Source organism: Suricata suricatta, chromosome 3 (genome assembly GCF_006229205.1).
Source record: "Suricata suricatta isolate VVHF042 chromosome 3, meerkat_22Aug2017_6uvM2_HiC, whole genome shotgun sequence".
Classification (NCBI taxonomy): Eukaryota; Metazoa; Chordata; class Mammalia; order Carnivora; family Herpestidae; genus Suricata; species Suricata suricatta.
The window spans coordinates 3065478-3088391 of record NC_043702.1 but is presented as its reverse complement, the minus strand read 5'-3'; the positions used below and the strand labels follow the sequence as shown (position 1 = coordinate 3088391).

At 51.6% G+C, this 22914-nt stretch overlaps 1 long non-coding RNA gene across 2 annotated transcripts in view; it reads right to left on the bottom strand.

Annotated features, from left to right (window-relative positions):
* Window positions 1-11307: 11307 nt before the first annotated feature.
* Window positions 11308-22914, bottom strand: part of LOC115286300 — a 40024-nt gene continuing 28417 nt past the window's right edge. The window contains exon 4 of one of the 2 annotated variants that reach the window (XR_003905978.1): window positions 11308-11578. This is a non-coding gene — a long non-coding RNA (uncharacterized LOC115286300). Of the gene's footprint in view, window positions 11579-15045; window positions 15112-22914 lie in introns of those variants that run through there. The other variant, XR_003905979.1, reaches the window with a different exon arrangement.

The following is a 22914-nucleotide window of genomic DNA, read 5'->3' as shown; positions in this document are numbered from 1 at the left end:
TGACTGGGCCAAAGCTTGACACTCAACTGACTGAGCCACCCAGGTGCCTCAAAATAATTTTTTAAAAAAATAACTTAATTACTGGAAAATGATTCTCCCTGGTATCTCACATGATATTACCATCATTCTGTAACTTTCCAGATCAGCTCCTGCTGATTTATTTTGTGTTTTACAGTATATACGTATATCCTGTGTATATTTAGGAGTCCTGAAGGGAGGGCAGGTCAAGGAGTCACCCACCTCAGACATGGGCACCACCCATCTGCATGGGAGTGAGTCAGGGTGTAGAGTCAAGAACCAACTCAGAGCTCATCAGTGTTCGGTGGCAGTCTCCACTCTTGAGCTTCAGATCCCAGGGAGTTTGTGCCAACCAGACCCTCCCGTGTGCCCTGCCACGTGCTCTAGTGACATCTGTACTTTGGCTGTCACGGATCTACAAAACGCACAGTGGTCCTTCCAGGCCATTCTAGGGGGTTAGTGCATCCTTTTGACTTGAGCCCCTTTCTTTTTTTTTTTAATTTTTTAATGTTTTTTATTTATTTTTGAGAGACAGAGAGAGACAGCGTGAGCAGCGTAGGATCAGAGAGAGAGGGAGATACAGAATCTGAAGCAGGCTCCAGACTCTGAGCTAGCGGTCAGCACAGACCCTGGTGTGGGGCTTGAACCCACAAACCGTGAGATCATGACCTGAGCCAAAGCCAGACGCTTAACCAACTGAGCCACCCAGGTGCCCCAACTTGAGTCCCTTTCTTACATCTTCTCAAAGCAACTGTCCCTCTCAGTGCCAGAAGCTTCTGCTGGGCCCTCAGCATGGCTGGGAGTCTCCTATAAAGACACAGTCCTGAGTCTATTGCTCTGCTCTGCTCTGTTAATGGAGGACATGAGGCAGGCTGGGCTTCAGGTCCCTGACCTGGTTTGGAACTTGGTTCTGATTTTGGGATCATTCGCCTGCCAATGATGCCAGCTCCTCATCTACCATCAGGAGCCTCCCTGAGTCCTCATCATCCTGTTCTCAGCTTTCTGAGCTTCTGTGGGGAGGCCTGGTCTCTGGAAACTGGGGCTCAAGGTCAGGAAGCCTCATCTGCTATAGGCTCTGAGCATTCTGGTAGAGACGTCTGCCATCACCTTCAAGTGACAATGGTTACCATCAAATGGATGCCCAGTGCCAAGGGTGTCACATGCTTTGCCTCATATAACCTCAGGACAACTCCAAGGGGTACCTCCTGGAACCTCCAGCATCTGCAGTCAAAGGAACCAGGCTTGGAGCAGGCAAGACATTTGCCCAAGCTCACCTTTCTACTAAATGGCAGGGAAGAGGTGTGAACCCAGACGCTTGAGCCCTGAGCCTCGTGGCAAGGCGGGGAGATGGAAAAACCTGGGTCCAGAGCTTTCCTGACCTGGGACTGAGACAGGCAGACGGTGCCACCGACTCAGCCCGGACTTCTACTTGCCTTCTCCGTTCATAACTTCCTCAATTCTCCTCACTCCTCCCTCCTCTTCAAATACCAGGATGTCCACCCTGATTGTCCCTGTAAGAGACCCGGAGGGAAATCCACTTCCTCGGCTCCTCACAGGGAAACACACGCTTTGCCAACCCAAACCACTTCTCCTCATGGTTTAATTGGATGTTGTCAGTTGGCAAAGGAGATAAATGTTAACTGTCAGCTTGCCCTTCAGTCCAATAAATGCCTCTCGTTCCCCACGAGGCCGTTCCAGCTGCTGGAAGAGAAACTCAGATCATGTCAGAATGCATCAATCCATAGAATTAGAGAACTTGAGAATCAAAGGCTCCCTGAGAGGGTGTCTAGTACAAACTCTTCACTTTACAGATGAGGAAACCGAGGCAGGAAATGGTCATGACTCATCGGGGACAGGAAAAGCCAGCTCCAGGGCTGAGCCCCCTGGCCCCCAGCCTATGAATCACAGGGTCTCCCTAACGCCCTTCTCATTTTTCTGTGGTTCTCCGTGGGGGCTGCTACATTCTCTCACCCTCAGCCACAATCTTCCTGAAAAGAACACCGAGTTTTTTCTAGCCTGTCTATTTTCAGTCTCCAAATGTAGGCAGTCTTCACTATTTTGGTCTTTGTTGGAAGATATACTGTAATGAGATTTTTCTTCCACATAACAAATCAACCTTGACGTTTCCCTCATGTCACCCACATCACTTAAGTGGCTCTGAGTCACATCTCTGCAAGCCTCCTGGGAAAAGAACGAAGTTTCCTTTGCCCATCCTTGCTAGCTTGCCAGCCCTGGATTCACATCCAAGATGAGAACATTTGAAGTTTCCACATAGATTTTAAGAATGTTGTTTGGGGTCACAAGCCTCCCAACATAATGAACATGTATGTTATCCAAGTCTGATGTACAAAAATTGAAGGCAGGATAAGTGCAGGGTCAAGGGCAAAATTTTTTTTCTCCCATTATCCCCAAAATAAGCATGGGTTTGTCCCAAACTGGTGAGAACTTCTAGCAAAGGCTGCTGAACAGCCCCATTGGACTCTGAGAATTGTCAATGTCCTTAATCCACTCAACCAAAGCTAGCATGTCCCCAAGGCCCCAGGGGAGGGCCTCCTGTCCTCCTGCCCATTCCTCTGCCTTCATAGCACTCAGCTTTCTTAACACTTTTCCAGCAACAACCTGAGCTTATCCCTTGGGCTTCAAAAGACCATGATATCGGAAACCTGGACCTTCATAAAGAAGGAAGAGCATCAAAGAGGGAATACACGAAGGTAAAACAAATCTGTTACTGTTCTTACTCTTCATGGATATAAAAGATAACTCCTCAAAATAATAATAGCAACAATGGATGAGATGGTTATGGCATGTAGACATGAAACAAAGGACAGTAAAGTTGTGCCGTGCAAGAGGGAAGGATTGGAAATACTCTAAGATACCTGCACTTGTCTGTGAAACAGTACCATGTTATGTGAAATTGGGCCCCGATTATTTGTAAATTTGTATGTCAAACTCTAAAACAACCACCAGGTTTGTTTTCTTAAGATGTGTGATTGATGTCTTAAGAAAAGAGGGGAAAATTACGTCATATAAAATACTCATTTAAAACCAGAGAACAAGAGCTACTGCAATAAATAGAAAACTTGTTACAAACATGGGAGATGTTAATCCACCTATATTAATAATCACTTAAGATAAGCATAGTCTACAGGTGCCAAGTAAAGATAGCAATTGTCAGAATGAATTAAAAATAACCAAACTGTATGTTTTCTATAAGAATCCCAATTTAAATATAAAGATCCAAAAATATTGATAGTAAAAAAAATAAAGAAATATATACCATGCTAACATTTATCATCAAAAGAAAGTTGGGAGATTTTTCTTAATTTCAGACAAAGCAGACTTCAACACAAAGAAAATTTTCAGGGATAAAGAGGGACATTACATGATAAAAGAGTCAGTTCTCCCAGAAGAGATAACAATCCTTAATATACAGGCACCCAGCAACAGTGCATCAAAATACATCAGGGAAAACTAACAGAAATACAAAGAGGAAAACCAAATCCCCTATTATAATTAAAGACAACAGATCCTTTTTCAGTAATTGATAAATCACTTAAACTGATAATCAACAAGATGTAGGTAACAGATAATCAGTAAAGATATAGATGAACATCACTGTCAATTAACTTGATATACTGATATTTTTTAAGTACTCCATCAAACAACAGAATAAACATTTTTCTCAAACTCACATGGAGTATTCACAAAGATAGACTGCACTTTGGGCCATAAATATACCTTAGCAAATTTAAAAGAATAGAGGTCATACCAAGAATGGAATTAAACTGTAAATCAATAACAAAAATTTCTATAAAACCTTCAAATATTTAGAGATTAAACGTATTTCTTTAAAAACCCATGGTTCAAAGAAGCATCAAGAAGAACTAAAAATATTTTGAAGTAAAAGAAAGTGAAAATATAATTTATAAAAAATTTTTTAAATGCAGTAAAACACAGTGTTAGAGGGAACTTTCTTCTATTAAATGCATATATTTAATAAATATATGCATAATCAATCATCTGAGTTTCCACCACAGGAAATTAGACAAATAAGAGCAACTTAATTTTTAAGTACAGAAGAAAGTAAATAATATAAACTAAAATAGAAATTGATGAAATATGAAGGAAAAAAAACCTTGAGAAAAATCATAACAAAATCTGGTTCTTTGAAGAAATTAGTAAAATGCATAAACTTCTAGACAAACTAACCAGAAAAAAAAAGAGAGGGAATACACAAATTACCAATATCAGAAATGAAAGAGGTGCCATCAAGACTGATCTCATGGACATTAAAAAAAGGAATACTTTGAGCATCTCCATGCCCACATATTTGATGACAGGTAAAGTGGACTAGTTCTTGGAAAACACAAACTACCAAAACTTATACAAGAAGAAATAGATCATCTGACTAGGCCTGTATCTATTAAGGAAATGAACTCAAAAACTAATATTGTTCTAGAAAAGAAGGTTCTAGTCCCAGATGGTTTTACTGGTGAATTCTACCAAACATTTAAGGAAGAAATGATGCCACTGCTCCAATTTTTTCCACAAAATAGAAGCAGAGAAAATACTTTGGAACTCATTATATTAAGCCACTTTGACCCTAATATCAAAACTAGATAAAGATATTGCAAGAAAGGAAAACAAGAGGCCAGTTATCTCTCATGAACATAGATGCAAAAATTCCCAACACAACAATATATAAAAAAAGAAATATTCACTATGATAAAATGCAAGCATGTTCAACATTTGAAAAGCCATAGGCTAAAGAAGAAAATCACATTGTCATACAAACTGATGTAGAGAAAATATTATATAAAATCCAACAGCCTTTTGTGATAGAAACTCTCAACAACCTATAAATATACAGAAACTGCAGAAAATCTATGGCTTACATCTTAATCAGTACTGAGAAACTAGACACTTTACCCATAAGATCATGAACAAGGCAAGGAAATCGTCTCTCACCATTCCTATTCAATATCTCATGAAAGTCATAACTAATCTAATAAGATAAGAAAAGGAAATAAAAGATATACAAATTGAGATTTAAAAAAATGAAACTATCCTCGTTTACAAATGACATGATTACCTAAGTAGAAAATTCCAACAGTCAAAGATAACAACAAAAATAATAAGTATTTAGAAACAAAGGTATCAAAGGAAGTGCAAAACTTATACTCTGAAAACAACAGAACATTGTTGAAGTAAATCAAAGAAGAATTAAATAAATGGAAAGGCATCCCATGTTCATGGATTGGAACGCTTCATAGTGTTAAGGTGCCACTACCCCCAAACTGACCCACAGATTCAGTGCCATCCCTATCAGAACCCTGGCTGACTTCTCTGTAGAAATTAACAAACTGATTCTAAAATGCGCAGAGATTTACAAAGGACCCAGAACAGCCAAAACAATCTTGAAGAAGCAGGTGCAAACCTGGCGTACTCTCTTCCTGACTGCACAACTAACTACAGAACACCAGTAATCAAATGGTTTAGAACTTGCATAAGGATACAAATATAGATTCATAGAATAAAATGGGGTACGTTTATGTTCAATTGATTTTCAACAAAGGTACCAAAACAATTTCAAGGGGACAGAGTCATCTTCTCAATCATTGGTGTTAGGAAACAGGATATCCACATCGAAGGGAATTAAATCTGACCTCCACCTCACATCAAAACACATCATATGAAAAATTAATTCAAAATGAATCAAGGAGTTAAAACTATAAAACTCTTGGGAAAAAACTAGAGGTAAATCTTCACAACATGGATGAGCAATGGCTTTTAGCTATGACTCTAAAAGAAAAAGAACAACAACAAAATAAATTGAACTTCATTAAACTTAAAAGTTATTGTGCTTTGAGGAGCTCCCGGCTGGCTCAGTCAGTAGAGCAGGTGACTCTTGACCTCAGGATTGTAAGTTCAAGCCCCATACTGGGTGTAGAGATTACTGACAAATAAAATCCTTAAAAAAAGTTATTATGATTTGAAAGATACCTTCAAGTCGAAAAACATCCCACAGCATGGGAGAAAACATTTACAAATTATTTATCTAACTAGGATTTGTATCTGGAATATATAATGGCCTCTTATGATTCAATAACAAAAAGAAAGTCCAATTTTTAAAAAAATGGGCAAAGTATTTGAATAGGCATTTTTCCAAAGAACATATGCAAATTGCCAGTAAGTGAATGAAAAGAGCCAACATCACTGGCCATCAGCGAAATGTAAATCAAAACCACATGAGGGGCCACTTCGCATCCACTAGGACGGCTTCGACAGTAAGTGAGAATGTGGAGAACGTGGAATGTTCAGACACTTCTGGTGGGATTGCAAAACCACTCCTTTACTGAATGCTTGGGGAGACAGTCTGGCAGCCCCTCAAAAGGTTAAACATAGAATTTCCCTATGAGCCCCCAATCCCACTCCTAGCTCTCTGTCCAAGAGAAATGAAAACATACATCTGCACAAAATGTTCACAGAAGCATTATTCATAATATTCAAAAAGTAAAAACAATCCAACTGACGAGTTGATAATAAAATATGGTCTTTCCACACAATGGAATATTATTCAACACTAAAAAGGAATGAAGGTAGTGTGCCTGGGTCACTCAGTCGGTTAAGCGTCTGACTCTTGATTTCAGCTCAGGTCACCATCTCACAGATCATGGGTTTGAGCTCCATGTTGGGCTCTGCACTGACAGTGTGGAGTCCACTTGGGATTCTCTCTCTCCCTCTCTCTCTGCCCCTCTCCCACCCTCCTCTCAAAAATAAATAAATAAAACGTTTTTTAAAAAGGAATGAAAGATTGATACATGCTACCACAGGGATGAAACTTGAAAACATTATGCTAAGTGAAAGACGCCAATTACAAAAGACCATGTATTGTATAATTCCATTTATATGGAAGATTAAAAAACGATTTTAAAAAACACAAGAGGGATACCTGGGTGGCTCAGTCAGTTAAGCGTCCAACTTCAGCTCAGGTCATGATCTCACAGTTTGTGGGTTCGAGCCCTGTGTTGGGTTCTGTGCTGACAGCTTGGAGTCTGGAGCCTGTTTCAGATTCTGTGTGTCCCTCTCTCTCTGTTCCTCCCCCATTCGTGCTCTGTCTCTCTCTGTCTCAAAAATAAGTAAACTATTAAAAAATTATAAAAAACACGAGATTCTGTCTAAAAAAGAACAGAAAATAGAATAGAATAGAATAGAATAGAATAGAATAGAATAGAATAGAATAGGGGCATCTAAGTGACACGGTTAGTTAAGTGTCCAACCCTTGATTTTGGCTCAGATCATGATCTTAGGGTTTGTGAGTTTGAGCCCACATCAGGCTCTGCACTGAGAGCGTGGAGCCTGCTTGGGATTCTCTCTCTCTCTGCCCCTCCTCCATCTCAAAATAAATAAACTTTAAGAATTAGTCTGTGCCTCACAGACAAAAAGAATAGAATAGAACAGGACAGAATAGAAAAATACGGGTCCTGTGTTAACCAAGCAATCAAGAATTAAGGGGCGCGGCAGAACCAGAGGACTGAATGAGGGGACTTGGACCACAGACAGCGTCTCCACTCCCCAGGGCCGTGGGGCTCTGAGCCAGGTACCCCACCTGAGCTCCAGCTTTCTCTATGGTAAAACGAGGGTCATTTGCCCATCTCACACGGCTGTCACGGAGGAGGACTAAGAGGAGGATGCGAAAGAGCTCCCGAAGCTGTGGGACCGTCACGCAGAGGTGAGAGGGAGGAGCCTGGGCATTTCACGGCCTCCTTCACCCTCTCTCCGCCGACAAGTGCTCTTACCGCTGCCTTCTTCTCTGCCCACAACACCTCTAACCATCCCCTCCTCCTCCACCTGCCACGGCGCCCCGGGGATTCGGGTTCAACATTCCCCGTAGTCACTTCGGTGCACTGGACAAGGGGCCCAGCACTCTGCTGACAGGCCTGGGGAGAAGGTGCCAGGCGCCCTGCGCAGGGAAGGCGGCCGGCGGTGGGAGATGACGGGAGGAAGGTGGCAAGTGGGTGGGGACGCGCCCGGAAGATGACAGGGCAGTGAGTAAGGGTGGAAGCCAGCCTGGAGAGCCAGCGCCCCTCCCGCCCGCTCCGCAGCCACAGACTGGGAGGGGCCGAGCCCCGAGCAGGGGTGGGTGAGGCGTCCTGAGAGGAGCCGGCAGGCTGCCAGGCAGTCGTTAGTCGCAACTGGCACGGGCACGCCCACTTTGGCTGCCACCTCAACCCCCCCAGGGGCTCAGTAATGGGATACTCACCGAGGAAGCCGTTAGCAAGGGCGGCCACTGATTCACGGTTTACAAGCAACAGTGAAGTCCTTTTTCCACTGTTTGCCACAGACTAGGTGCTGTGCACAGTGACGGTGACCATGCCAGTGGGTCCCCGCCGCACCCTCCCCTCGCCTGACCTCTCCAGCCCTGAGCAGAGACTCCTCGCCCTGCGGCCACAGCCATGTGCTGGAGGAGCCCACGGTGACGCTTGGAAAGACCCCGAAGATGGAGGTCCACACTGCCAGCCAGAGAAAGCAGGCAGGCTGCAAGCTTGCTTCCTGGATAGACGTTGAAGGGGCAGAACGGGGGTGTTGATGTCCCCAGCAGGACTCCCAGCAGCAGCAGCAGGGCCCGAGGACCAGCGGCAACAAGATGGGGGCATCACTGCCTCATTCATTCATTCATTCATCCATTCATCCACTCCTCCATTCATGCTTCACATGAGCAAGTCATCCCTGAGGGCTTTGACGTGCTGGCACCTGCCGGGGGCTAGAGAACCAACATACGGACAAATGTATGTGGTTCTCGGCACCCAGGAAGGCTCGCATTCTCTCAGGACACCCTCTGTCACCTTCTAACTTGCGAGGGAAGGCTCCCCTCCAGGTGGCTGGCGGTCAGACCTGTCCATGGCTGCTGCAGTCCAGGTGCTGAAGCCCAGGAAAAGTTCCAGAAGCATCCCCACCTCACGGATTGCTTAGATCTACAGGGCGGGGTACATTTCCGCCTCATGCGTGGGGCTCGGGGCTCTGACGGCCACCCCCGCAGGCCCCGCACCCAGCCCCCGGGGTCCCAGGTGAGCCCACCGCCCAAAAGCAGCAGGTCGTCACCTGCAGCGTCTCCGCAGGCTTGTCCCTGATGAATGGGAGTCACCTGCCCCGAAATGCAGGGAAATCATGCCCCCTCCAGAGTGACGGAGGCAGGGCGCACCGCACTCCAGCATGGACACCACGTGTGCTCCGGGGCACGTCACCGACCCAAAACGGCTGTGAGCCGGGGCGTCTGCATCAAATCCCAGCTGCACTGACTCACCTGGGCCGGGTCCTTAACCTCTCCAGGCTCCCTTCCTCCTCTGTAAAGTAGGGGTGCAGTTGTGCGGAGTGTGTGGTTGTGTGTGTGTGTGTGTGAACACACCAGAAGCCGCTGGGGCCAACCCCAGCCTGTAGCAAGCAGCTTGGGGTGTCCGTTGTCCACTCTGCGACGTGTAGGCCACTTTCCTGAGCTGTGGGTCAGACACCCGCCACCCAGCCATTCCCCTCCCTAGAGACCGTCCTGGTCACACCAGCCGTGGACCCATTGTTCATGTTAGGCATATGCATTAGTCATTTTCTTAGCCAGCGTCTGAGGTTCAAAGTGTATTTCCAGGGAGAAAGCACGAAGAACGGATGAAGCCCGCCCCCAAAATGGGTACATAAACGCGCACGGCCTTCGCGGGCTGCTCCAAGCAGAGCAGCGACTGCAAACAGGGCTGCAGGTCAGCATTGCTAAAGACGTTAGCTCCCCTCCAATGTCACCCCCGATGCCACCTCTCACCCTTGAATGTCTAATTCCATCCCGTCTGGGGACCTGCATCCTTGACCAGCAGTCAAGATGGCGGGGCCATAAAGGCCTTCCCGGAGGAGCAGAGACCTGCATGGGGTCTGCAGGGGGGACAGCAGCTGTCCAGACAGGGAGGCAGCTGGGGAGAGGGCGTCTCCGGCAGAGAGGACCAGGAGCAGGGGGGCGGGGGCCTGGAACTGCTCGCTGGGTGCCCAGAGCTGCAAGCGCTCCTGGGCGGCTGGAACGGGAGGGAGCTGGCGGCCTGGCTGGGAGCTGGAGGGCTGCAGGGGCTCCTGATGCCCACGACGGTCATCCTGCCCCACCGGCCGTGACTGGAGGTGCGCACAGCCCCCCGGCTGTCCCTGCGTCCCCCCACATCACCCCAGGAGGTAAGCCACGAGGCCCTGCAGTGGGGCCAGTCCTCAAAAGGCATCCCCGTCAGGCCACCAGAACTTAACAATGACTCTCTAGACCTGGGAGAGTCTTCCAGAAGCTTCCCTCCCTGCCCTCCTTCATCCCATTAGGACCCTCAGGGGCTCTCCTTGCCGGTGAGAAGGAGCTGGACGAAGCGGGGGCAGCTTCCTCCCAAGGTCCCCGGAGTCGTCCCCAGGTGAGTGGCGTCCGTGAGCACACTGCACGGTGCGGGGGGGGGGGGGTCATCTTCCTCCCGAACCCGCAGACGGTGCGCCGGGAGCCCCCACAGCGCGGGGTTCCCTCACAGGGGCTCACCCGGGTGCATCAGAAAGACACAGCGTCCGTCCTCCAGGGTTTGCTGGGTGCTTACGGCTTGCCAGCACAGCCCAGGAGCTGATGTGTCCGCACAGCAGACAGCCCCAGCCCAGCGGGGGCAGAACTTATGATATAACACAATGCGGAAAAAGAAAAAGGAAAACAAAGTGAGTGTATAGAGGGGACCATTTTTGTGACACAGCCGCTTTGTAAGTCAGTACCGTCCAAGACGCCTGGAACAGAGCTGCGTCATGTAGGCTAACACGTCATGGTGTTAGTTAGACAGAAACACCGCAGCAGCCTTGGTGGGAAGGAGGTGCAGAACAGACACTGAACAAGTTGACATCGTGTTACTCTGCTGACTCTGAGCTGTGGCAGCTGTGGTTACAATGACACGTATGGGTTTTAAAAGGCCACTTTCACTATCCCAAACTGATAAAGGGAACTTGCACATCACAATAACCCACACCCTCTCCTGGTTCCTTGGGACGTCCAAGAGCCCGGGGTGGCAGAGGCCCCCGGCAATGCGCCTGTGACGGTCACCCTCACTGGCGGGCAGAGCACCCTCCCGGGGCCCCACTGGCCAGGCCCCCGAAATGCTGTCTTCACCCTGTTCCCAGCGTCTTTGGGGCCCAGTTACAAAAAGGCATCACGCAGACCAACCCTTCCAGAATCTTGTCTCAGAAGGCAAGTGATCAGTTTCTTCTAGAATTAATTTTTTTAAGGTTTTATTTTATTTTAGAGCAAGAGAGAAAGAGGGAGCTGGGGAGGGGCAGAGAGACTGGGGGACAGAGGATCTGAAGCCAACTCTGTGAGAGCAGTGGGCCCAATGCGGGCCTCGAACACATGAGCCGTGAGATCAGGACGTGAGCCGAAGTCAGACCCGTCACCGACTGAGCCTCCCCGGGACCCTCAGCTTCAAAACCATTTTGCTTGTCTTGATGTCGCTCTTGTAACCCTTTCCCCAGCTGACCTCTCCTCTTCTCTTGTTTTAATTACCTTTTATAAAGCATCGTGCGTCTGCGGTAAGAAATCTCAATTACTTTAGAAAAAGTTAGTACACAAATTATAAAATATTACATGTAGCACATATAATCACATAAATAATGTAACATTAATTATATGTAACTAATACGATATGTGTAAATATGTGAAGCTATAACAGTATTTTATATTTATGGTATTACATTATATTCTATTAACCAGTTTATCATTTAAATATAGTATACGAGTCCTCAAAACCAGTTATATACAATCCTTCCAGGAATGTTTCCTCTGTAGACCTGCTGATTAAGGTATCCGTAGCCTTCTGGAACCTTCTGGAAGCCTAAAGGGCTCAGGCAGAGTCCCGGCTGCTCAGGGCTGGCCCGTGTCCCTCCTTCCCCAGCCTGGAACTTCCCCGAGGCCTGAGGAGGTCAGCTTCTGCTCCCCTAACCCCGGAGGGGGTCCGTGCATCTGGGACCAGGCTCCCAGACTGGCTCCAGTTACACCAGTTGAGCCTTCCAGGTGGATGGACAGACAGGCACACAGACACACACACACACACAGGTTTGGGGGGGGTGCTGTATGTGTGCGTGTATGTACCTCCCAGAGACAGGTTTGGGGTCCGAGACTCTGGCCTCCCTCTCTCGCCTCCGCCCCTCCCCCGAGCCGCCCCCACACCCGCTCGGGCACAGTTAACTCGGGCGGCAGCCACTCCTGCACGGTGTAAGCCCACAGCGGCCAGAACTTTCCAGCACTTCAAGAGAAGCTGCAAACTACACTTTTTGTGGAACATCAGATTTTCAAATGTGGGAACACATATCCCCGGGAACCAAACACGTCCCACGGGCCTCCTGCCTTCACGTCTGCTTTGCAGAAGGTCCCAAAGACACGACCGAGGCTCCTCCTGGGCGAGGGAGGCGTGGCCCCCTTCTCTCAGCTCTTCTCCGCCTCCCCCCAAAGCCCGACTTAAATGTTCTAACTACCTCTTGGTGCAGTTTATTAGGGCATTAACTGAATTATAAATGTGTCTATTCAAACAGGGGCCTGAAGTCTTAACCAACTACCAGATTTCCAACTGTTTTCCATTGACCCACATATTAAAATAGTAGAAGCCATTGGTCTCATGAGGTTTCTGGACCAGCCTTGATCCAGCACCGGTGACGTTCGGGTTGTGGAATTTCGCTAGGCAACAGGCCCCAAACAGAAAATGTCAGCACTTCTGAGGAATAAGGCAGTGTTTCTGGTGCTCTCCCTACCCCTTTCTTCACCCCGTTTCTGTTCTTTTATTTTTACGACTCCTTTTAAGGCTTCATGTGTGTTTTTATGACTATATGGAGTACTTACCTGCCTAAAATGACCCTCTCTGACTCACCACACACGGCTTAAAATTACCACGCTGGAATCTTCTCCAGAATAAGATTCTACTCCATTGAAATGCCCACCTTGAAAGGGCAATGAATTTGTGCTTCGTCTCGGGGGTCCGGGCTTTAAGGAGCGTCCAGGCACTGCTCGACGGCCAGACAACTAGTGGGCCCAGAGGAAGGCCCGCTCAGGAGGGAGCAAGGCCAGTGTCCAGGTCCAGCCAAGAGTCTTGGAGCCTGGAGAAGGATTCGGGCACCAGCATCAGCCAGGGGGACGCGCAGACAGGCACCGAGGAGAAGCCAGCCCGCCACTGTGCCCCTTCCAGGCCGCATAGAATGTGAATATCCGCTAAATAAATACAAACTGAGGGGCACCTGGGTGGCCCAGCTGGTTAGCATCGGACTTCAGGCCAGGTCATGATCTCACGGTTAGTGGGTTTGAGCCCCACATCGGGCTTTTCACTGACTGCTCGAAGCCTGGAGCCTGCTCCGGATTCTGTGTCTCCCCCTCTCTTTCTGCCCCTCCGCCACTCACAGTCTGTCTGTCTGTCTCTCTCTCTCTCTCAACAATAAATAAAAGATAAATAAATACAGATTGAGAGACCCCTCCTTCTTATACTGGATTATCCTTCCGTTCAGGACCACAGAGCAGGACGGCTCCCAAGAGGGGCCTGCGTCCTCTCGCCTTTCTCTGCAAGTCTCCGCAGAGAACTCACTCTCTGGGGATGTAGGTCTGAAAAGGGGAGGTGGAGGGAGTTGGGGGAGTGTAGTCGTTGAATGGTGGTTCCCCCCCAAAGATAAGTCCACCCTCTAAGCCCCAGAACCTCAGAATGTGACTCCATTTGGAGAAAATCCCTGCAGACATAACTAAGTTACGGGCTGTGAGATGAGAACACGGCGGAGGACCCGGCGGGCGGAGACCAACGGCGACCTCACGAAGGACGGAAGAGAGAAGACGTGGGGAGAGGGCAGGAAATGCAGGCAGAGAACGGACTGGTGGAACCACCAACCTGGAGCCCGGGAGAACCCTCCCCTGGGGCCTCTGGATGGAGCCCAGCCCTGCACACATTATCTCAAATGTCTGGCCTCCAGAAGCGTGAGAGTACAAATTTCTGTTGTTTTAAATCACCACGTGTGTGCTGACTTGTTACAAGTCAGAGGGAGCTGCCCTTGGGAAGGGGCTCAGTCCCCTTGCCCAGCGGGGATGCAAGGTCATTTGGGGCATAGGTCTGTCATCTGTGGGGACTGACAGCGGGGATCCCTACCAAGCAAGCCACTGGACTCCAGGCCACCCACACACAGAACCTTCCATCAGCAGCCTGAGGCCCTAACTCCAAATACGTGCCTGACACAGAAGTCAAAGACCACAGGAAATCAATGTAGGAAAAAAGGGAACTCTGAGTGAAAGCAAGCAAAACAGAGAGCAGAATAAACCTTCAGGGAATCTGCATAAAATCTCACAGAGGGAGAAAGAGAGTCCCAAGCAGGCTCTACCCGCTCAGCACAGAGCCTGACATGGGGCTCAAACTCACGAACTATGAGATCATGACCTGAACTGAAGTCGTACACTCAACTGACTGAGCCACCCAGATGCCCCCAAAGAACAACAAAAGAAACGGAAACCAAATTGAGAAAATTGCCAAGGAGGCAGAACAAAAATAAAAGGAATTTGCAACAAAGGCACAAAGATCAGACCACCAATCCTAGAAGTCCTTACTTGTTTTTAGTTTTTTAATGTTTATTTTTGAGAGAAAGACACAGAGTGTGAGCAGGGGGAGGGCAGAGAGAGAGAGAGGGAGACACAGAGTCTGAAGCAGCTCCAGGCTCCTAGCGGTCAGCACAGAGCCCGACGCGGGCCCGACATAGAGCCCGACGAAGTCAAAATCCACGAGATGATGACCTGAGCCGAAGTCAGACACTTAACCAACTTGACCCACCCAGGTGTCCCCGATCCCAGAAGTCTTTAACTGGAGAAGGGAAATGAGAAAAGAAATAACACAGGGAAACATCAGAATTGTAGGACTCAGGTCAACACACTGAGGGGCTGAGCACAACCACTGACCTCAGAGGTGACTCCAGAACCCCGTTTCGGGGGGGGTGCTTCCCTTCCCCCGCTCCCTGTGAGGCACCAGCCCTCTGGGTGTATGATGAAACAAAAGGATGACATTTACACGTTTTCATGTTGAGTAAATTATCGTGAAATAAAACCTGAAAGTTAAATACAGACATGTGTGCGCCTGCGTCACGTAGTTTTCGCCACCTGCCTGTCCCTCTAGAAGCCCAGCAGCCCCGTGAGAGGACACTCTGTGCTCGGGCCCTGCCACGCCCCACCCCCTGCCCCCCACGTCTCTGCGACACCCGCACCCCTCCTGCTCCCTCCTCTCCCCCTCTGCTCTCGCCTCCTTTCCTGACGCCTCCTCCCCACCCCCCACCTCAGACTTCCTGCCACCATCCTGGGCCTGGTGGCCCCCCTGATGGTCAAGTGCACAGTCTGCCTCCTGGCCTCCTGCTCGACCTCTCTCTCCCCAGGGGTTTGTCCTCCAATGGCTTTGTGGGGAGGGGGGCGGGGAGGCAGCCTCCCCCAGGCCTTAGATGGAGGAAGGCGCCTTGGTGCCTCCCTTGTCCTGGAGCAGCCGTTGAGCTGGTGCGGAATTCTGGCCTGAAGGCCATTTTCCCTCCGAACCTGGAAGCTGCCCCCAGGCTCCCAGTGCCCTGGCCCCTGCTCCTTGGAACCCACGGGTTCTTTGCGGGGCATCTTTGCGCCCTCCCTCTGCTCCCCTCCATTTGCCCTGTTCTCACTGGTTGGCCTCTGGAGGCGAGAAGGACAAACAGAACAAACTAGAAAATGAGGCCCCGGAGGGCCAGCCGGGGGTCCGCCCTGTGACCTGTGCGGTGAGAGGGGGCCAAGCCAGCTGACCCAGGGGCAGCTCTGGACTGTGGCCCACTCGCCCTCCCAGTGCCGGTGGCGTGGGGCCGGGTGCGGTGGGACACGTGGACCCTGCAGGCAGCTCCCCCCACCCCAGCAGGAACCTTCCCGAATGTGCCAGCGGAGCCCGCGGAGCCCGGGAGTGCAGGAGGGGCTGTCCCCAGCGGCAGGTCTGCTACTCCCCGTCAGATCCTGGGGCTCCTCCCTCAGCGTCTGGTCCTCCTGCTTCTCAGCGATTTTCCTGGGGGTTTCTTGCGCTCCTAAGGCCTTGCTGAGGTTTCGCCTCTGTCTGTGACCTCACAGCGCTTCCCTGCTGTGACTTCTGTTCTCAGAGCCCTATTCGTGTGCCGCAGAAGAACGATGTTTTCTTTAATCACCAAAGACACTAACGAAACGGGGCTTCGGTTAGAGTTTTTATATCTTTACTCTTTTGATCTTGCTGCGTTTTTTCCCTTTATTGTGTCTGTTGGACCATCTGCCAAGCAGACACAGAGCAGAGTTAGGAGCAAATGGCACTGGTTGGCAGCGAAGCCAATGACAGTTAAAGTCCAAGCAGGCGAGGGTTTCCATCCTGCATCCAGACTCCAGGCTCGGGCTGGAAAACTGGGGCTGCTTCCTCCTCCTTCAGCGTCATATCACACACACGCCCACGCGGCCGAGATGCCAGCTGGAGCAGGGGCTCCGGGCCGCCTGTGGGAGGTGTCCTGGGGGTCTGGGCCTCCTGTGACAGGTGTCGTGGGGTCTGGGCTGCCTGTGACAGGAGTCCTGGGGGTCGGGGCCTCCTGTGACAGGTGTTGTGGGGTCTGGGCCTCCTGTGACAGGTGTCCTGGAGTCGGGGACTCCTGTGACAGGTGTCGTGGGGTCTGGGCCACCTGCCTCTGAAGCTCACTTGTGCCCCCGGTCCTGCCCAGGCTCCATCCCCGAGGAACCATTTCTAAGGTAGAATGGACTGCCCACGGGGACACCCAGCTTCGTCACCTGGCGGGCGATAAACAGTGACAGGAGGCAGACCACCAGCTCTCTTAAAGATCGTATTCTTAAAATCTTCAAAGGCAGCACTGAGTCTGCCAACCCACCCACCTTCCGGAAAGTGACATTGCTTTTGATTCAGTGCTGGAAGGGTGCGGGTCATCCTGAGGGGGTGGTACCTCTGCTGTCACCCGTCTCCGGCCTCAGTTTGCAGTCAGGGCAGAGCTGACCTCGGCTGTGGAGTTTCTGGAGGGAGATCAGAGGGGCGCACCCCCACGGCTGCCGAGTCCCTCTCTCAATGCTCTTTTCTTCTACGTTTGTGGGGGGGGGCGGGGGGGGCCTGCTTTGCTCTGGGCTTTCAGGCTGCCGGCTCCCGGCTGTGGGAACACAGGAGCAGGGGCACCAGAAGCCGTGTGGGGACGGGGCTGGCAGCTGGGGGGGCCTCACAGCAGGCGACGCTGGGCCAGCAATGACCCGGGACCTCGAACAGAGGCCAGGGCAGGAAAGGTCAAACTGCCAGGACTTGGCTCTGGGGTGCAGAGGCCACGCCAACTCCCAAATAACTCCTCCCAAAATAACTTACTAAATTTCTTCAGAGCAGAATCCTTGGTTGGTGGGGGGGGGGGTTGGTCGGGTGCTGCGGGAGGCGGGGTGCTCCGGGAGGGACGCCACGTTTAAATGGCAGCTATTGGAGGGTGAGGGGACCCACGGCCTCCTCCGCAAGGCTCACTGCGAGTCCTGGGCACCCCCGGGCTCCGCGGGGCTTTCTCGCCGTCCGGGTGCTGCCTCTCTGTGAGTGTCCACATAAGGACCCCCCACAAAGGTGGTGAAATCTCTCATCCTGAGAAGGATGCCCTCCCATTCCCTTCCCTTTTGTGACCCTATAAGGCCATCTCAATCCTGTTTGGGAAATAAACAAGTCACAGAACTTGTGTCTCTGAAACTGCAGGGGGGACGCTTACAAACCTTACTCCCTCCGCTCTCCTCCTGACCCTGCTCTTGGCTTCACCCTGAGCTCTGCCCTACATGAAGTCACTCTCCTTCTGGCTCTGAACTGGGGTCAGGGGCCTCGCACATTCTGTTCCACACGCAGTCCTATTCAAAGAACTGTTCCACCTGCGGAGGTGTCTCGGAATTGCTGGGGACAGAGCAGTCCTGCCCCCAGGCTCCCCATGCAACCCCCCAGGGTGCCTCCCGCCCTCCTCCGCCCCCCACCCCACCCGGCAGCCACACAATAACGTGAAGTGGAAAGGAAGGCCAGCATCACCACACTGATCCCGAGTCGCAGCTTGGCGGGAGCGCCTCGGCGACGCCAAAGGCAGGGCCACTTGGGTCCCTGCAGGCCTCCAGCAGGGGCGGCCAGTGAGGACCACAGTGACCAGTGTCCCAGCAGAAGAGGGGAGACCCGCATGCCAACCGGAGGCAGGGCCCCGGAGGACAGGGCACGGGGCTGGGGTGCTTGCCGCCATCTCCGCCCCACACACCCCTCCCCGCGCGGGCCACGGTCAGCCAGGTGGGAGATAAGAGTCACACACGTAAAACGTGAAACAGGCAGGACCCAGCACTGAAGGAGGCTGCGCGCCACTCCTTCCGAAGCCCCGAGTCCGCAGGTCGTCACCCGCACAATTCCACAGCACCCGGCTCTTCCCGACACACGAGACACGGCTTCGGAGAACCTTCGGAGAACACGGGGGCGGTGCCACCCGACGTCCGAGATGAAAGCGACTCACAAAAGCCTTCTGCCCCGTGTCTGGACCCGCGATTTCTGGACCCCCAGTGAGGAGACGATCTCAGCCTCCGGAGACACAGCACGACCCCCCACACTGGGCAGCTCGAAGCCCCCAGGGACCAGCATCCGCACCCCCCCCACACACACTGGGCAGCTCGACGCCCCGGGGACCAGCATCCGCACAGGCCTCCGGGAGGGGGAGGGGCGTCAGGACGGAGCACCGGTGCCGCGGTGAATGGCCGCAGGCCTGACCCCCCGCAGCCCCAGGCAGCGGGGACTTCTCTACGGAGGGTCCTCCACTAGGACTTGCCCTCACAGCAAGGCAGGGGAGGGCCAGTGAATGGCAGGGGGCGATTAGGAGCCCCGTGGTGTGTCTGAGCTTGAGAGACCCCAAGTGTGGCAAGGTGGGCATGGGGCAGGGCTCCCCCTGGGTGGTCCCGGCTGCCGCTCCTGCCGGCCCCCAGACTGTGCCCCAGGCCTCGCTGATTCTGAGCCTGCCTCGCACCTGGACCATCGCCACCCCTGCCCTGGCCTCGCAGAACCCTGGCCTCACACAGCCACGGGCTCGGAAGCAAGGGCCGGGATGCATGTGCGGGAACCCAGCCAGAAGGAGGTCGGTCGGGGGGGCAGGATGGGCGGATCCTCGGTGGGGGCCGAGGCCCTGACCACCACGCAGATTATGGTTCTTTGGGAAAAAATGCATTTTTTCCACATATCGAGCAACACCCAGTCCTGATGCTCCAGCTAAGACTTCCACAGATGTTCCTCCGGGCTCGGTTATCACAGTGCTGCAAAGGCAGAAACCGAAGGAAGGTATTCAGGGGTGAGGGGCGGGGCCTGGGGAGGGGCGCGGGGCGGGGCCTGGGGGGCCACGGAGCAAATACCTGGGTGGAAGCGGAATATGAATCACAATCACGGGGAGGGAAGCTCAGCCAGGACAGTGTTCTCTGCGGGCAGAGGTGGGGAGAGAGGGGGGAGGGGAAAGAATGAGAGGCCCGGAGTGGGGGGAAGGGAGGGAGGGAGAGAGGAAGGGAGGAAGGAAGGACGGAAGGGAGGAGGAAGGGAGGGAGAGAGGGAGGAAGGAGGGAGGAAGAGTGAAGGGAGAGGAGAGGAGAGGAGAGGAGAGGAGAGGAGAGGAAGGGAGAGAGGAAGGAAGGAAGGGACAAGGAAAGAAGGAAGGAAGAAGGAGGAGAGTGGGAGGGGAAGGGGGAACTTATTTCTGTTAAGGGGTGCGTTGACCAGGAAGATACTGAACAGCAGCGCTGAGCAGCCCAGCTATGGAAATGGGCAGGAGGCAGGTGTCCTCCGACCGAGGGTCATTTTGGTGTCCCTGCCCCAGGACCTTTGTTAACGCTGCCTCCGTTGTTCTAACAGGCTCTGTTGGCTCATCCTCTCGAGAAGCTGAGGCCAGGAAGAAATCGGACGTGCGGAAGCGTCTCTGCGGGACACCCGAGCAGGACAGAGAGAGGGGGCAGAGGAGAGGGGTGGGCCCACACACAGGGAGGCTGGCCTGACCCCACTCGAGAAGGGGAAGGAAGAGCCTCAGACCCCATCTCTGCACCGAGAGACTTTCAGCCAGGTCGGCAGGCCGCCTCTTGCCAAAGTGTCCCATTCTCGGGGGCCCCACAGCCCACGGAACCTGGCTGGCGTGGGGGCCCCGCGCGGGCTCCGTCAGCGCCCGGGAGCAGCGTGGCCTGGCTGAGAGCCCCGATGGCAGGGAGCCCCTGCGGGCTGCTGGCACGCCTGGGAACGTCACTGTCACAAGTACCTTTTGCTTCCTGTTCCTCAGCCGTCTCCTCCTCCAGAGTCTCAGCCCCCCCGAGGGCCGGGACTTCACCTGCTGTATCGGCCCCTGGCCCCTAACACACAGCCAGACGCTTAGTAGGAACTCAAGTACCTCTGGACCTGAAGACTTGGTGCAGAATCTTGGCTTGGCCAATGGCTACATCGCATCAGAAATTTTGACACTATGGAAGTTCAACCCACCAAATCAGAAGAAAAATATCCAGAGTTCTTTTTTCTTAACTGATATCACCATAAATCGCTTATTGGTATGAAAAGTAAAATTGCCTTCGGGCACCTGGGGGCTCAATCAGTTGAACGTCTGACTTCGGTTCAGGTCATGATCTTGCAATTCGTGAGTTCAAGCCCCATGTTGGGCTCTGTGCTGACAGCTCAGAGCCTGGAGCTGCTTCGGATTCTGTGTCTCCCTCTCTCTCTGCCCCTCCCCGCTCTCTCTCAATAAATAAATAAATAAACATTATAAAATTTTTTAAAAACTAAAATGGTCTCCTGTGCTCCCATTGAGTTTGGCCACAGTGCTGGGCACCCTCAGCATTCTGCTCAAACCCTCCGCAAACCCACATGTGGTATTATTTTTTGTGCCTCTATTAGGCTTTCCAAATAAAAACATTCCTTAGCCAGGGAGGGGGAGAAAGAGATTTGATATCAAGCCGTGCAGCCTGACTTTTGGCTAGCGATACGGAAGTCACAGAGATGGACGCTCCGTATCAATGCACGTGAATCGCCTGGGGTGTCCAGCGGGGCTAGGACCCTGGCACGCGGCTGTTTTACCTTGTGATGTTATGTAAACAGAGCCCTCTGCACCCTGGCTCAAAAGATAAACATTTGGAACAGAATAATTAGAAAAACCTGAAGCCACCATAATCAGAAACAGCCTCTGAAAGCGCTTAATTTTAAAACAGTATTATATTATGGGCTTTGCGAATAGGCTTTATTTTTTAACTAGGAGGAAAAAAATCCAAATGCATGTGCTACTAACTCTAGCAAAGCTCAGAGACTATTTTTCATGACACTTCACTATTTTAATTATTGCAGACGGGACACAGAGTCCTTGAAAGGCAAAAGACGTGGGGGGGGGTCTAAATTACAAAGTAAGCAGGACAAGGTTATGCTTGGAAATTAAGCACTTTGATTACTTGTATGGCTTTTTTTTTTAATGTTTATTTTTGAGAAAGAGAGCATGAGCAGAGGAGAGGCAGAGAGAATGGGGGTTCAGTGGATCCAAAAGCAGTCTCTTCCATGACAGCAGCGAGCCCAACAAGGGGCTCAGACTCACCAACCATGAGTCATTACCTGAGCCAAAGTCAGAAGCTCAACAGACTAAGCCACCCAGATGCCCTTGGCTTTTTTTGTTTGTTTTTAAGATTTCATTTGTAAGTAATCTCTACCTCCACCATGGGGCTCGAACTCACAACCCGAGATCAAGAGTTGCACGCTCCACTGACCGCGCCTGCCAGACGCCCCTACTTTTGTGACTTTTGATTTAAAAGGGGAGGCAGAGCAGACCCGGCCTGATCTACCTGGACCTGACCCCCCTCCGACAGGCATCTCTGTCCCTCTGCCCTTTCCCAGAGATGTGTCCTAACTCCCTCAGCAGCAGCCCTGGGTGACAGACACCATGTCACACACGAAGGGGCGCCCTGAGCCACACCTGCTAACACACCTGAGCCTCTCTGGTGAGGACCAGGCCTCCCAAGCAGCCCGGGCTGTGCTCCCATTCATCCGCCCTGCTGACCGCACGCCTCCAGCAACGTCCAGGCCCTCATGTCCTTCCCGAGATTTCCCGATTGGGAAATTGAGGCCAGAAAGGTCAAGAGGGAACCTGGAGTCAGCAACTTCTCGGCAGCTCGGAATTCGAGCCCAGGCCTGGACGGCCCAAGGGACTTCAGTCCACACATCTTTTTTTAGTCGACTCCTGCTTTGCCACTGGGAGCCAGAGGTGCAGGTACGTCAATTGTTTACAGGTCCATCCATCAATCCTGAGCTTTTCTTGGCTGGGGGGTGAACAAAATAGGGGAGCCCAGCCCCCACGGGCAGCTTCCCAGGGGAAAACGGACAGTAAGCAGACGCAGAGCCCCCAGGACCAAGGAGCTCTGGCTGTAGCTGGTCCCGTCCCCTCCTGCCCCCTCCCCCCCAGTTCTCAGAGGCAGCTCTCTCCTCCCGCTGGGGGTTCGAAATTTCCAGCTTTCCCTGCGCATCTGAGCCTCACGGTCCCCCAGCCATCTGCACAGGTAGGTGATGAAGCTGACAGGGAGGGGCAGTGACAGAGAGGCCGGGCCTGGACCAGGCAGGAAGGAAGATAGGCAGTCTGGGTATAAGCCCCCTCCAGAATGCCAAGATGGGGAAGTTTATCTTTGTACTTAAAAAAAATTTTTTTGGAGTAACACGATACGGCTAAGGCCCGTTTTTCAGCAGGAAGTTGTATTTATCCAACTGTTTCTTGCTCTTTCACTTCCCACGACGACAGGGTGAGCGCAAGTCTGATCTGCGAATCTGAGAGTTCCGGGTGGGAGAGCAGGGTGGGGCCAAGGCCTTGACCTTCCTGGACAGCGCCCTCCAAGCCTGTCTCTGCCTCCCTCTCCCC